Here is a 16,567-nt window from a genome sequence, read left to right on the forward strand (position 1 = left end):
ATATATATATATATATATATTAAAATAATTTACCAACCAGATAGGGCTAACAGAAAAGTAACCACATTAATCTTCATCAGCACGGCTGGGCTCCAACAACTTTGTTGGTTGTATTTCTTTTTACATGATAATTACAGATTTATATCAATTCATGTAACTGTCAAGCAGAAACATTGGATCAATACCACACTATTGTTTTTTAAACAGGCAGATAGAGTACATAGCTATAATCTAATATTTATCTAGGGTGCAGGCAGACCCCATACTATCATTGACCATCACTATACATGCAGTGCACCTAATAACATACAAAACAAATTTTTAAATGTTTATTTCACTATTTAGGCTGTTATATAGGATAATCCATCAAAATAGTACAGTATCATCTGGCCTGTTTGCTTATAACATCATTGTGGTAAGCATGTATGCATATTTCATTCCTCAACAAGTGTTCTCTGTGATTACTGCTTATAATGCCCTACCTTATAGAAACCTTGTTTGATAATTGTTGTAAATAACCTGCTTACTGGATTTCCAACCCATAGCCTACGATAAGGATACATTTGTGTTGGGGTCTGGTTGGATCCAAGGTGACCCACAACGTATACTAAGTTTTTTTAGTTCAATTTTGCAGTATTGTCGTAATCTCATCATATATTGGTGGATAATGACTTGAATATAGGAGTATAATAAAAGTTTGGCAACTTTTGATACACTGTTTGTATAAGGAATGGCTTAATACTACTTATTTGTATATGAGGAACAATGTAACTTCTTGATTTGTTAATAAATTTCCTCTAGACATATATATTTTTATGTTGTTCGTATTACATGCTAACCCTAATAATGCAGTTGGTTTTCGGAATTTCAATCCAGAGCTTACTATAATGGTAATTTTGTGCTGGGGTCCAGTTTGACCCCAGATGTTCCACAACATAACTTTTCAAAGGTGTGCTGATGAGGGTTAAAAAAAAATATTATCTAAAAAAGAACATTATGCTGTTCAAGTTTATTTATATTATTTTCATATGACTTAATTTTGAAAAATGAGACAACTTTACAGAAATAATTACAATTCAAAAGTAAAAAAAAACAACAATCAATACTGAAACTTAATCAAAATTTATGACTATAAAAATACAGAAAACATACCCTATGCTCCACTTTATTCTCCAAAAAATGAACTACACCTTGAATTTCTGTGCACTTTTTAAGTTCCAGGCTCATAGCTGATAAAGTAGAACTCAATCTTTCTTCAATATCTGCTCTTACATGCTGCAAGAAAAAATTAAGATGATATACATAAACAAATAAAATCTGTTTTCATCCAAACATATTCTTATTGTTCATGGAAGGGTAGTACACATTTCCTTTTAACAAAATCTGACAAAAAAAGAACTAATATTAACCAACAAGGGCAAAAACCTATTATGAACATAAAATAATAATATGCAAAGGAAGAAAAATACTTAAACATGCAGTCAACAGTCTATATAATGAAACTGGTTAGTTAAAATGGCTAAGTCCACAATAAAACTTTCCTTAACCTATTCACTGTGGCTGGGACATATATTTCTCAGTGCACTGGAAAGTATACATCCCAGCCACAGTGAAAGGGTTAAGTGCACAGCTTTGCTGTATAAAGTTAGGTATATAAAATATAAAAAGACATGTATTAAAAAAGAAACAGTAAATGAACCAAGTTCATGTTCGTTTATGAAACAATTCTGAAAACAAATGTTCCCTAACTATAATTGAGAAAAAAGTATATAATATTTATGGAAAGTTACCAGGAGCTTTTTATGTCACGACTATATAAAGAGAGGATATTTTGATTCAGTAAAATCTTCCGAAAGACTCAGAAATACAGATCTTAACATGAACCAATTGTTGAAATTTAATTTTATCCACTTGTTTTCACACTTGATTCTTATTTAAACCTTACTGGTATTTTTAATGATCTCATAAATGATGGTTAATATCTTTACTCTGAACACACTGTATTGGTTATTGATAATGTTTTCTTCAAATGCTAGAATTTCTTGCCAAAAGATATTCATTAAATCTGCAGTTTTTAAGACACAAGTTTTTATTTAGTAAATCTAAATGACATGGCATGTCAAGATTATGTGCTATTCAAAATGTTTTATTTTTTAGTTGTGGAGAGTGAAATATAGGAGTTCTTAACTAAGACATTGTTAAGTACCTATATTCACTTAATTCTTAAAAGATTTTGTGAAAGTGTTTACTTAGTCTGCATCTTCATAAATAGGGTATGAAAGGTTATAAACTTGCAGTAATCCTCTATCTTACACAAAGGTTGCATACCACATTGGTGACTGTGTAAAGGCTTATACTTGCTTGATCTTCTTTCTGTACTGCATCCCTGAGGTGTAGGTCATACTGAAGAGTTAAGACTTCTGCAAGTTATTATGAGTTAAGGATTCGTATCCCTTGAATATATAATGGGAATGATCATTGACACAGGTAATCTAGAATTGTTGGATATTGCACAAGAATATTTTATATGCACTTTAATAGTGCAATACCGGGATTCTTTGCTATTTCCAGCTCCTATTCCAGCTGCTAGAGTAATTCTGTAAAATGTACTTAGAAGTACAATATATTCTTTGTGTATATAATTGCACAGGATACATTTTCTTTTTTTTGCACACTCTTGAATTTCAAGTTTTCCTTTGTTGTTAGTGTTTAATATATTCTTTGCAAGACATTTCCAGAAGCTACTGCTTATTGCACATTACATTTGAACTCACTTGTCAAAAATCATTATCCTGAATACCAAAAAAGTATTGCATTTTATATTTTTTATCAAATTAAATTCTCAATAATGAGTATCAAATCTGGCCCCGGCTACATCATTATAATCCCTTCTATGAAAGAATTTCATAGATACACATTTGAGATAGGAAGGACCTGTCAACTTTAATGAAGTCAATAATTTCTGTGATGTTGCTATTACATATTCTATGATTCATTATATTAATTTCTTTAACTTAATATGTCATATTTCTCGGGATAGTTCTACTTATGGAAAGTACATTGATATTTTTTATTGTAAATGTTTGCTTTATGAGCTTTTTTCAACTTCAAATTGTTATTATTATATCAACTTCACAAGGATATATATCCAGCTTCATTGCAATAGATCGATAGGTCAGAGAATTATCTTTTATAGTCATAATTTTTACCTTGCAGATGAAGAAATTAGTCCTGATTAGCTTAGGGTGTGTTTTTAGAGTTAATTGATGTCATAAATTCTTTGCTGTATGAATATTTTTGCTTCCATGAGGGACATTGTAGAGTCAGTTTCTTGAAATACTGTATTATTTGGCTTTACATTATTTTAAAATCTTGCAATATGAATATCTTCCCTCAGAAAAGGCTGCAACAATTGCTCCAGCCATGGCAACATTGCAAAGTGAAATGGTGAGCTGAATATATAGGTTCTAATCTCATTGCCCATAGCATAACATCACATTCTATTATAGTTATATATATATATATTATTTTATTACTAAAAGAAATTTTAATAAATCATTCTTTTAACATGCTCTTTTTTATTTGTCTAGAATGACTTTTCTTTTTACACACTGTTTCGCTGATTAATATTTAAGCATATTTAATAATAATCAAATCCAGCAATGCATGCAAGCCTTTTAATACCCAGTCAGAAAAGAACTTTTATCCTTTCTTGATATTTCTAATCAGCAACCACAAGATTTGTATACAAAGCCTAGGTACTATCCAGGAGTGGGCTGAAATTATTAACTTTTGGACACAGAAATGACTATTCCATGCCTGTATGAACTTTTATAGATAATGCATTATTAATGCTGCAATCATAAATTAACATTATGTACATGAAGAACCATATCTCAAAACAGGCATATAAAGAAATATTAATGTAACTAATAAATACAAAATAACCAGAAAAGACTAACATTGAAAAATAAATTTCCTAAGATTACAAGGTTTTCACATGAACAACTTTTCATGTGATTATTTTAGTAATATTAAAAAAGCACAATCAAAACGTTCAAAAAATCTATATTAGTTTGATCCATTTACATAAACTAACTGCTATTTTATCAACATATTTTTCAAAAAGTATTCTCACATCATGTAGATTGAAGGAACACAAGCAGTGACCTAGTTGGGCTAATGAGATGATGTAGTTTGAAACTGTAGCTGATAATAGTATGGGATTCGTTTCTTATTTCAAACTCTACTATTACATAGTCAACTCTAAAGTTAGGCAGACTCAAAACTTGTTTTGTTTTTTGCTGGGAAAGAGTATAAAAGGTGTGTGAATATACAACCAAAATCTTCACCAAGACTGTCATTGTTGGTTCTGTACAACTCTTTATGACATTCAATTTTTCGGTAGAAGTTGATCAACTACAATTACCAATTATGGAGAAAACAGTATACCTGTTTCAAGTGTGTAAAAAAAGTATACTTACAGCTTCCTTTGCTTTTTCCTGGAAAAACAATGAAGTTTTGTGACATAGCTTTCGAGCACTCTGGACCAAATCACTGACTTGTTGTCTGAGATTGTGCTAAATCACATAGATTACCATTTCTTATTAATTTTAATGGACCAGAAGTTTAAGTTACTTGAGAAACATTACCATTACAGAACATCTTATGTCAAAAAATATGTTGAAATTGCACATTGTATTACTATTTTTGGTGTATTTTTTTTTATTAATGAGAGGTATTATCTAAACTAGATGTGAAAAATAAACTAGTGAAAAGGGGAAAGTTGTATGAATCAAAAAAAGTTAGAACTGCAGTAAATGTTCATAGTTAAAAATACTGGACATAATTAACACTTTCAGTATGAACTTATAAAATTTAAGTAAATCTACAATTTTATTTAATAGGAATGAACCAGTTCTTCACAATTCAGAAAGAGATCTTAGGTAAGTGTAAAAATCATAATATATAGGAAAACAACAAATAAATGCAGGTACAATTTGATAAGTTATGACGGTGTAAAGTTATAATTAAACCAGTCAAATGTTGACCTCTTAACTTTTTTTTTTTCTTTACACTAATTTTAATAATTTCTTTGAATATATGTAAAAAAAAAAGATTGTTAATAAAATTCTGGATATTAAAATTTCACAGTAAAAAAGTAAATATGCAATGTACAAGAAAATACTAACTCTACAATTTCTATATAAAAGATCCAAGGTAATTGCAAGTATGCTGATAGAATGGAAAGAACTAGCTTAAAAATGTAAAGAAAGACTAAGGTAACTGTATGTGACAATATAATAATGGAATAACATTTAGAATCTGTTTCGAAACACAGAGTTCCAACCTATGTCCAAACATACTGCACTGGGACATTTTGATATACTGCTTAAGATATAGAAAGGACAGACCCAAAATCTCAATACATTTGGGGCTGCTTTGCAATAAAAGTGGTGTCTATTCGACTAGATGTGTATCAAGAGCAAGAGAGCCCAGGCTGTGACTATAACAGGAAAAACACTACCTCTAAAATCTATAAATAAAAGATATATTGAACATGTCAAGATGTAATATTCACAGGAAAATGCTATTAAAATACAGACAAATATTTATATGGAACAGGGTTTGTATCATGTAATGCTTAAAATTACATAATTAAAATAAAGTTAAAAAACAGAGCATTATACAATACAGAAACTTGAATACAGATACCTCTTCCACCATTCTTCCTCCAGGAAATAGCCTGTCCATACAGCTGGCAACCTGGGAAGCATAAGGAAAGAGCTCCTGTTCTACTAATGGATGTGAAATGGAAGCTACTTTCACACTACAAAAAAGAGAGAGAGAGAAAGAAAGAAAAGTATGTATTATAATTTCCTAACAGTAGTCATTACTAACAGGTTACTTAATTTTATTAAGCAACTTAAGTTGGAGACAAAAATATGGAAGAAAAATAATTATATTAGTACAACAATGATCAAAGTTTAAGGAAAGTTTACTTCTACAAACATGTACCCTAAATTAGTGCTTCTCAACCTCAAGTTAGTTGGTGTCAGTCTGCAGTCTGTGAGAGTGAGCCAATACGTTTTTTAAAAAGTGCAAAATTTGTAAACTAATTAAAACCAAAGCCTTTGATTATATCTCATTTCTTATGTTTTTGTATTACTAACAAAATGCAAGAAAGACATCTCTTTGTAAAATAGGTCATTTTTCATATCTAGTATACAAAAGCCATGTGTGGCTGCTTTGTTTTTTGCCCAAGTTATGATCAATTTGTGCTAAACTTATATCAAATATTGTGTTGAAATTTTAATAATTACAACCTTATTTTAAAGTTGTTTTGAATCATCTTTAATTGTTATTTTAATTTTGTTGCTAACAATAAATTATTTACTGTTAGGAATATATTGATGCTAGTTTCATGCCTACAGCTTCAGCAACAACAAAATAATTTTCTTATTGCTCCCACTCTTTACACTCTTTTGTTTCCTATATAGTAAATCAAATGTACCTCAGTTTGTAGACATAAGTTCTCAACCAAGCCACAAATATAAAGAAGAGAAAAGAGGAAATAAAGCTTTATAAACACCTATACTCTTGTTCCCAAAGGAAAAGTTCTATTTTATAACCTCTTTATATCTCAGAAAAATAACAATGAAAAAAAATTACAAATCTTACACTTTCATCTAGGATAAATATAAATGTACCAACAAAAAATAGATATGTTTCATGCAAAATGTACAGAACATAAAATAAAAAGCAGGTAATATGATTAAAACATTCAAGTATGTAAAATATTTTACATAACTTTTAATTAAACTAGATTTCTCCTTTACAAGCTCCTTGAATTAAACAATTGGTTTATTTTTATTTAAATTATAATAAATAATTGAAAACAACGTTTTATATTTACACAATAAAAACTCTATTGAAGCCGTACAGCTTCCACTTTAAAATATCTCTCTACAATTACAAGTACATGTTTCAACATGATTTACGTCCTCCTCAGGAGTAACAAGACTATTTTATACTTTCCCCCTTGTCGCATTACTTCATTGTTATTTACATATTTCCATTAATATAAAAAAAATTATAATACATCTTGCCATATATCAACGTATTGAATTTCTGGTCCTTCATCTCTATTTAATACTTGTTTTTGTTTTTTATATTTCATTATTTCTAATATTTCTCTAATATTCAATGATATAAAACTTTGAGGCTGAGCTAAAACTAAAGTTTTTTCCGATAATATTGTATGTTGGATAGTTTTTGAGCTAAGACTAAAGTTTTTTCCCATAATATTGTATGTTGGGTAGTTTTTACATGTTCGGCTATAGCTGACATTTCTATTTTATTCTTTTAGTTTGACCAATATAAACACTACCACATTCACATTCTATCTTGTATATACCTGTCTTATCTGTTAATTCTATTCTGTCTTTAGCATTCGCTATCATATCTTTTATCTTATTTATTGGTTTGAAGATAGGGTAAAAATTCTGATACTTTTTAAATACTTTATATAATTGACTTGTTAAACCTGGAACATAAAGTAAACTTAGAGTTTTTTGTTTTTGTTTTTTTCATAAACAGATTTTAATGTGATATTTTAAACTGAATTTGCATTTTTGTTAAACAAGGGGGAAGTATAAAATAATCTTGTAAGTTACTCCTGAGGATGACGTAGATCACGTCGAAGAAACATGTACGTGTAGAGTGATATTTCTATTTTAAAGTTCGATAAAGTTTTTATTGTGTAGATAAAAAACGTTGTTTTTCAGTATTTATTATAATTTAAACACATATTTAGTTTATTTGTATCCAGCTTTCCTGTCTGTTAATACTCTCGTATTGAGGTAACTTTCTTCCACATAAGACAACAAAATATGTGAAACACTCACCGGTCATCTAAGGGTCGAAGATTAAATAAAACGTAGTTTAAGCGAATTCTTGATATAGTTCGCACAAGTAATATTTCAAGTTTACTGAATACGGTGAGACTCTTCTCACAACAAAAACGTCTTCCGTACAGGTTTATACGTTTAGATATGACGGGAAACGGATGAAGAACGGGAAGTGATACAACTGCATGAACGCGTTTACACCATAAAAATATTCCATAGTGATAAAACTAATCAACGTGTTAACGCGTCTAAACAATTCACGTTCGCGTCAACACATCTAAGCGGTCTGAACAATTCACGTCCATCTGTTTCACGTTATAGAAATATTGACATGTCAACGCATCTAAACGTTTTTAACAATTCACCTTCTTATCTGTTTCATAAAAATATTCCAAACGTGAAACAGGTGAAGAACGTGGATTGTTAAAACTCAATCAACCGGGAGATAACCCCTCGTTTCTAGATGTTCTTTAATGGGAAAACGAGCCTTGTTTAACCCGCAAAATACAAAGGAAATTTTTTGTGTTTGTTTGTTCACCCCAAACTATGGCGGAATGTTGTATCGGCAAGAACAAAAGCCGCTGGTAACAAATTAACCAGCCGCCAACCTTCGACTCGCAATGATCTATTATCGGGGATCGGTGCCAGAAAGGTGCGAAACCCGCTGGGTACATGTTTCTGCTGGCGGGCTATTTACCCGGCGTCTCCAAGTCTACAACTGCCCTCGTGGATTTGTTTAGAATACAAGGAAACACGCGTCTAGTGTTTTTAACTCGACAAGTATCCGCAGTGGTGGCGAAGTAGATGCGGTGCTTAGGACCGTGTTCGCTAAGTAATTATTTTGAGAGGAGATAGTAACAACACGATTAATTACTTAAATAAACAAAATACGGCAAGGTTGTCCCCCCCCCTCGTGTAAAGTCAACCGCTAATTTGAATAAAGAAGAAACTAACAAATGAACGTGTTTGTTAAGTCAGTGCCTGAAGTTGTTTGTAATTATTCACCTCAGTACCTAACACAGTTCTCGCTGGAGACCACGTGACCTCCTATCGCGAAACCTAAAAGGCACCCCCCATACACAAGCCAATAGTACCGAAGCTATGCCGAAAATTAGACGCTATAAATGAAAAGAAACAATTAGATTGTTATTTTCAGCGTACCGGCCTGAAGTAAAAGCATTAGGCTTAGTACAACCTCAGTGTATGTGTACTGAGCTCATTCTGAGACGTAGTAAACTTCAACACACGTTTATATTTTATAAAACTCATGTGTATCGTTGTGTTTATACATAGGTTCTTTTCTAATTGGACACGTGCTGTGTTGTAGCACGTTTAAATGAATGTCATTGCTGTTGGGACTTTTGTGTTTTCCTGAATAGCTAGTTTTGAGCAGATTTTAGTTGCATGGTTTGTAGACAAAAACTACAAATATTAATTGTTAATAAGAACTTTTGAAATTCAAGAAGAGTTTAAAATGATAAGTTAACCGTACTGTATCTGCTATATCCATTGCCCAGTGTCAGGGCTCTTCCTACCGGCTAGGATACGATAGACTTAACAGTGATCGAAACGCTATTTTTGTTAGCAAATCGCTTTCCAACGTCTGTGAACTAGATTAATTTAATGAAGTGTCATTTGTCACCCATTTTATTTATTAAGTCACAGCACTTCAGAATTAAGGTTATGATTATTTTACTTACTTATATAAACCATATATTATTAGTTATTATTTTGTTGAGTTAACTTTACCATCATTCAGAAGAACTGGCGAACCAGTGAGTTAGAATTCTTGATTCCGAAGTGATAACACGAAAATACTACATTAGTAATTATTAATAAAATCTGGTGAATGAAACTAAGTAGAAGAGTGTATAATAATAATATGTCAACTGCAACTACAGTAGTGTTAGCTGCTATTTTTACATACAAAATCCATATATGTAGTAGTTATATTGTTTACATACAAAATCCATATATGTAGTAGTTATATTGTTTACATACAAAATCCATATATGTAGTAGTTATATTGTTTACATACAAAATCCATATATGTAGTAGTTGTATTGTTTACATACATACAAAATCCATATATGTAGTAGTTATATTGTTTACATACAAAATCCATATATGTAGTAGTTGTATTGTTTACATACAAAATCCATATATGTAGTAGTTGTATTTTTTACAGACGAAATTTCTATATATTAGATTGTCTTCAGAAGAATGTTGCTTCGACCACACACACACACAGAGAACAATATATACTAAATTAACTCGTATACACGCGGTATGGCCTAGTCATATTTATTTCGAAGAATGGATTCTATTTACGATTAAGCAGTAACATTCTTCACATGTTTCCCATATTTGGAAGCTTCTCTGAAAGCGAAACGATTTCACCACAAGAACTTATGTAGTGTTATAGGTGTTTTGTTTCGTAACACGTCATAATAAACATGGAGTAATCACATATCTTGTATATCTGTATAACCCGTTTTTCAAGTCTGCTGTGGAAAGGTTTGTCACTGAATCAAGCTCCCTAGATCACTACAAATGGAGTAATCACATATCTTGTATATCTGTATAACCCGTTTTTCAAGTCTGCTGTGGAAAGGTTTGTCACTGAATCAAGCTCCCTAGATCACTACAAATGGAGTAATCACATATCTTGTATATCTGTATAACCCGTTTTTCAAGTCTGCTGTGGAAAGGTTTGTCACTGAATCAAGCTCCCTAGATCACTACAAATAAGTACAGGGATTTACTAGAGCGAGATCCGCCCCTAATGGTACAAAGACCCTAAATTAACCAGTGTAATTCTCCATTTTATTTTACTGTGGTGGTTTTACAGTTATGCTTGAATATGTATATATATTTAATAAACGAAATGTGATAGTTATGATAAATAATAATGGATGGACGTAGATTTGAATTTAAAATGTGTTATTTCTGAGCTTCCATAAACAAGGCCTACATGGAACTTGAAACTGAACACCTTACAACGTTCGCTCAGTCATTTATCTTCATGTCCAAAATTACACTCCCCTGGTAGCTTAGCTGTATCTATGTAGACTTATAACACAAAAAACCGGGTTTCGATAACCTTAGTGGGTACAGCACAGATAGCCCATTGTGTAGCTTTGCGCTTAACATTAAACAAACCAAAATTACGACCGTTGTGTTATGGAAAGCGCATTTCTTCACTGATACATTTTGGAAAGCATTTATTTCTCCTGAATTTAATGTAGATGATAATTGGCGATTCTTGGTATGGTTGCGCCATCTAGTTTTATTATAGTAATTCATTCTGAAGTCTCCGAATGTGTAACGCTTATATTTTTATGGAATAAATATTATTATGAAGTTTCTGGTTGAAACAGGATTGCATCAAGTGCCTTGACATCCGGAGGAAATAAGATCCTCATTAGTTAAACCAAGTTTGAGAATATTGAAATAAGGTCCTCATTAGTTGGACCAATTTTGAGAATATTGAAACAATGATTAGCACTTACCTCATCATAATAAGTTTGTTTTAGAAGAGATTGTTCGATATTAGTATTCTAAGTATGGTATGGAAAACGATAGATATATAGTTTTATAATGTTAACAATGGATTATGGAACAAAACTAACTGTAGCGCCATCGTAGAATTTGCTTGCGACAGCTAACAATGTATCGGAGTAATTTATACAAATCTTTAATAGCTCAACTATCTCAAGAAATCCCCCCCCCCCAGTAGCACAGCGGTATGTCTGCTGACTTACAACGCTAGAATCCGGGTTTCGATACCCGTGGTGGGCAGAGCACAGATAGCCCATTGTGTAGCTTTGTGCTTAATTACAAATAAACAAACAATAAACAAATCTCAAGAAATAAAAGTGCGGGTTTTTATAATAATTAAAGAAGTTCGCCTAAATCAATAAATAAATAGTATGCATGACCACTACTCTCTGTTCTCTCGTGCCCATTGTGATATCATTATTTCCTGGTCTTTGTGCACGTGGCCACCAGTCTCCTCCTTTAGTGGTTGAGTCCCCCGCCAGAACCCACACCATTCGGTTTCAACAATTGAAAATTAACTACAGATAACGCACCTTTATCAGTGTTTTTTAGTTAAAGAAAATTAAAACGAAAACAGACAAAACGAAAGTTTAAAAACTATTTACATTCGAAAACTGTGATTTCTGATTGGAAGACATTTCACAATATTTTATCCACTGTTACTATCGTTAAGCTACTCAGCTGATCATACTGTGCTGTAGATTAGTGCTACAAGGGCGTCAATTATAATAACCCAATGGACTTTTGATGTAACAGACCAAATAAAAATATATACAGTACAGCTTTATTATTAATTCATCTAAAATAATAGGATTGTTTATTTATTTGCTTCTTTCGCATCCGGTGTTTATCAAGCCTAAAGGGAAATGGAAATTAAATCACGTCTATGGAAAATGTTGCACACTTACAATAAATGGTAAAAAGGACCCAATGTTTCATTCCGTTTAACGCTCATACAGCTGGAGTTTACTGTCACAATATCCCAGAACGAGGCGATATTCTTTGATACGTTTTCACGTGTATGGTCATATTCGAACTTAGTTTGTTGTAAAAAAAGATTTTATATTTTGTTGTCAAAAAGGTTCCAAAAAGTGCCGGAACGACGTTCCGGTGCGTTCCGCTTCGATTCGAACGCATCTTCTCTCTTAGGCTGAGTTTGATGTCATTACTTCCCGGTCTTTCTGTCTACTACTCTCTCCCCTCTTGCGCTTAGTCTGACGTCATTACTTCCCGGTCTTTCTGCATGTCTACTACTCTCTCCCCTCTTGTGCTTAGTCTGACATCATTATTTCCTGGTCTTTCTGCATGTTTACTATTCTCTCCCCTTTTGTGCTCAGTCTGACGTCATTATTTACCAGTCTTTCTGCATGTCTACTATTCTCTCCCCTCTTGTGCTTAGTCTGACGTCATTATTTACCAGTCTTTCTGCATGTCTACTATTCTCTCCCCTCTTGTGCTTAGTCTGACGTCATTATTTACCAGTCTTTCTGCATGTCTACTATTCTCTCCCCTATTGTGCTCAGTCTGACGTCATTATTTACCAGTCTTTCTGCGTGTCTACTATTCTCTCCCCTCTTGTGCTCAGTCTGATGTCATTATTTCCTGGGCTTTCTGCATATCTACCACTTTCTTCTCCTCTCCTGTGCTTAGTCTGACGTCATTATTTCCCGGTCTTTCTGCATGTCTACTATTCTCTCCCCTCTTGTGCTCAGTCTGATTCCACTATTTCCCGGTCTTTCTGCGTGTCTACTACTCTCTCCCATCTTGTGCTTAGTCTGACGTCATTATTTCCTGGTCTTTCTGCGTGTTTACTATTCTCTCCCCTCTTGTTCTTAGTCTGACGTCATTATTTCCCGGTCTTTCTGCATGTATACTATTCTCTCCTTACGTCATTATTTCCCAGTCTTTCTGCATGTCTACTACTCTCTTGTGCTGTTTCATACAATTATTATTGAGTTTTTCGACAAATATATATCCTGTAATCTTTTAATCACATGTTTAACTTAAGCTGATTAATTTAGTTTAGATAATAATCATGTTTTAATTAGCTTGCGTGTCCTAGTGTTTGGCTACTTATCAAAGAATGGGTTATAGACGTCATCCCGCTGATCACGCTTTCAGCTGTTGGCGCCTTATAAAAAGTGACAATCTTATTCGGTTCATAGAGCTTGATAAAACTTATGGCGGAGGGTGCTTCTAACTGCCTGCCTTCCCTCTGGTCAGTAATTTGTAATTCAATCTGCACTTTAGGGGTCTCTGAGTTGGATGATTTCCTCGTGTCTTTATGAGTCCAGTTCCACAGGTTTACATACAGAAACGTTAATGGTTCTGATATGAAGTCTGAACTTGTTATAGGTACACTTTTGTGAAACCGAAACGTTAGTGGTTCTGAGGTTAACTTTAAACTTGTTGCGAGTCAGTTTTCTGATAACGAAACTTTAACAGTTTTGAGGTTAATGTTAGTTTGTCATACCGAAAAACGTTAATGGTTCTAATGTTGAGTCTACACTTGTTACAAGTCGGTGTTGTGAAACCGAAACGTTAATAGGCCCTGATATCAAGTCCAAATTTATTGAAAGTCAGTTCAAAAAGAAATTCGTAAATTGTTGTTGATCTTTAAAAAAGTAATATACCTCATTATTCATATACTTCAACATTATTCATATACTCCAACATCGTTCATATACTCCATGATATTACCACTATTTGTCAGTTATCTTTGGTACAAATCACTAAGTTAACCTGATACAGAGCTTACCGGAATCGTTAAAAAATATAATGTCCTTTTATTTGTGATCTGTGTTTACTGGCATAACGTATATGGGGCTTAGAAATAATTTGTGCAGATTTGAGTTATCATAATTTTCTGTGATTTGTTAAATATAAACTTTCTTAATAGCGTTACAGTGCAGTGTAAAGAAATGAATCTGAAACTTCTAATCAAATCCAGCTTCCTACCAAGGAACCGAATATTTAGCCCGATAATAAGCATAGTTAACTAAATCCACTGTTCTTACGTGCTTATTTATGGAGATAGGAATGCATTGTTACACTAGATGGAGCCCCTTAATAAGTAACACAGCGGAAAGTCCGGAGGCTTATAGCACTAAAAATCGGGATTCGATACCCGTAGTGGGCAAGCACAGACAGCCCACTGTGAAGCTTAGTGTTTAACTACAAGCAAACAAATAATCAGTTGGGTATGCGTTATTTTCGGCCGTTAAATGTGTTTAAATTGGCTGGTATTTACTGATTGATGAATAATATTTTAAAATATATTCCACAGATTTATTCTAAGAAAAAAAAAATTAGTATTTGTTTATTAATTTTGAAATTGAACTGTTAAATAAGATCACCTAAACCAGAGTCAGGTTGTCCAATTACGTGCTTGTGGTAGTATTTTGAAGTGCTTTAAATTATCTATTTAAAAATTTATCATGGCTTTTCCAAGGTTATTGGTATTAAACAACTGAGCCTCAACGTCAATAGGACGATAAACTCTATTTTTGGTTTCAACTTTTGTATGTTTAACGGCCTGACATGGCCAAGTAGTTAGGCGCTAGACTCGCAATCTGAGGGTCGCGGTTTCGAATCTCCGAACCACCAAACATTCTTGCCCTTTCAGTCGTGGGGCGTTATAATATGACGGTCAATTCCACTATTCGTTTGTAAAAGAGTAGCCCATGAGTTGGCGGTTGGTGGTGATGACTAGCTGCCTTCCCTCTAGTCTTTCGCTGCTAAATTAGGGACGGCTAGCGCAGATAGCTCTCGTGTAGCTTTGCGCGAAATTCAAAACAACCAAATAACTATGTTTAATATATGCTTGGTGGACTGGTTGAAACTGCCTTGTGGGGATGCGCCCTGGCTACCTAGGCTAAAAATATGAAGGCTTTAAAGATACTTAAGATAAACAACGGATATAGTAGTTGATTAGATAAACAAGGTTGTTTATCTTAAGTATCGTTATCCTTTTTATTGTAAGGCTTTATTTTAAAAACTTACTTAAACGTCATAAAATATTAATTAAGCATACGGATACTAGAGGACGCCACTTGACGGCATTGTTTTAAACATTCTTTTGACTTTCAAGATAAGGCCTTGTAAAATACACATAGGTGTTGAACTTCTTTAAAGAATGTATATACCGTGTAGTTAACTTTTTTCCAAAACATGTAATGTCAACTGTGATATTTGAAAGTAATCTAAGTATTACTATTCGCATGGCCAAGTGGTTAGGGCACTCGTCAATTCAAGCCGTGACGGCCCCATAATGTGACAGTCAAACCCACTGTTCGTTGGTAAAAGAGTATTGGTTAGCTTTAGTCTGTTACTTCAAAATTAGGAACGGCTAGCGCAGATAGTCATCGAGTAGCTTGTGGTGAAATTTAAAAAATCACGTGTAATTCAAAAATTTGAATTCAGCCAAATTGTGAATGACCATGTGGAAAAAAAAAGTTTCCAAAGAAACTTTAGCGATTGTCGAAACTACTTTACCATTATATCAAGATGTTTATAACACTCTGGTAATTATTGATGGCTAACAGGAATGGCGTTGATAATTTTTTTATTTCTTACAATTCTCGTAGTTTAAAGAATGCTTAAACAAAATATATTATTCAAACCTTCACCAAATACAAGACTGCTGAAACTACTTTTCTTTCATTTATAAGTGTCATTTTTAGAAATGTTTTAAGTTTTTTGTTGTGCATCAGTAACCTTTTTGTATTAGCATTAAAATATAAAAATGTTATGATATTAAAGTAGTACGTTAAACCTTTTCATGTTGCAAATATGAATGTAGAAAGAAACCAAGGTTATGTAAAGTGTTCATCTAAATGTAGAAAGGAACCAAAGTTGTGGTAAATGTGAATCTGTTTATCTGAATGTAGAAAGGAACCAGAGTTGTGGTAAGTGTGAATCTGTTTATCTGAATGTAGAAAGGAACCAGAGTTGTGGTAAGTGTGAATCTGTTTATCTAAATGTAGAAAGAAACCAGAGTTGTGGTAAGTGTGAATCTGTTTATCTAAATGCAGAAAGAAACCAGAGTTGTGGTAAGTGTGAATCTGTTTATCTGAATGTAGAAAGGAACCAGATTT

General features: G+C 32.8%; 1 protein-coding gene and 1 long non-coding RNA gene across 2 annotated transcripts in view; one reads left to right on the plus strand and one right to left on the minus strand.

The window, feature by feature from the left end:
- Positions 1 to 16,567, plus strand: part of LOC106474274 (obg-like ATPase 1) — a 24,404-nt gene that overhangs the window by 6,430 nt on the left and 1,407 nt on the right. The gene's annotated exons all lie outside the window — the stretch shown is intronic.
- LOC111089682 lies at positions 1,132 to 5,838 on the minus strand. Its single transcript, XR_002613916.1, has 3 exons — positions 5,716 to 5,838; positions 4,485 to 4,502; positions 1,132 to 1,275 (listed from the first exon to the last, which is right to left on the minus strand). It is a non-coding gene; the product is annotated as an uncharacterized LOC111089682 (long non-coding RNA).

The sequence above is a fragment of the Limulus polyphemus genome, unplaced genomic scaffold (assembly GCF_000517525.1).
Source record: "Limulus polyphemus unplaced genomic scaffold, Limulus_polyphemus-2.1.2 Scaffold7015, whole genome shotgun sequence".
Taxonomy (NCBI): domain Eukaryota; kingdom Metazoa; phylum Arthropoda; class Merostomata; order Xiphosura; family Limulidae; genus Limulus; species Limulus polyphemus.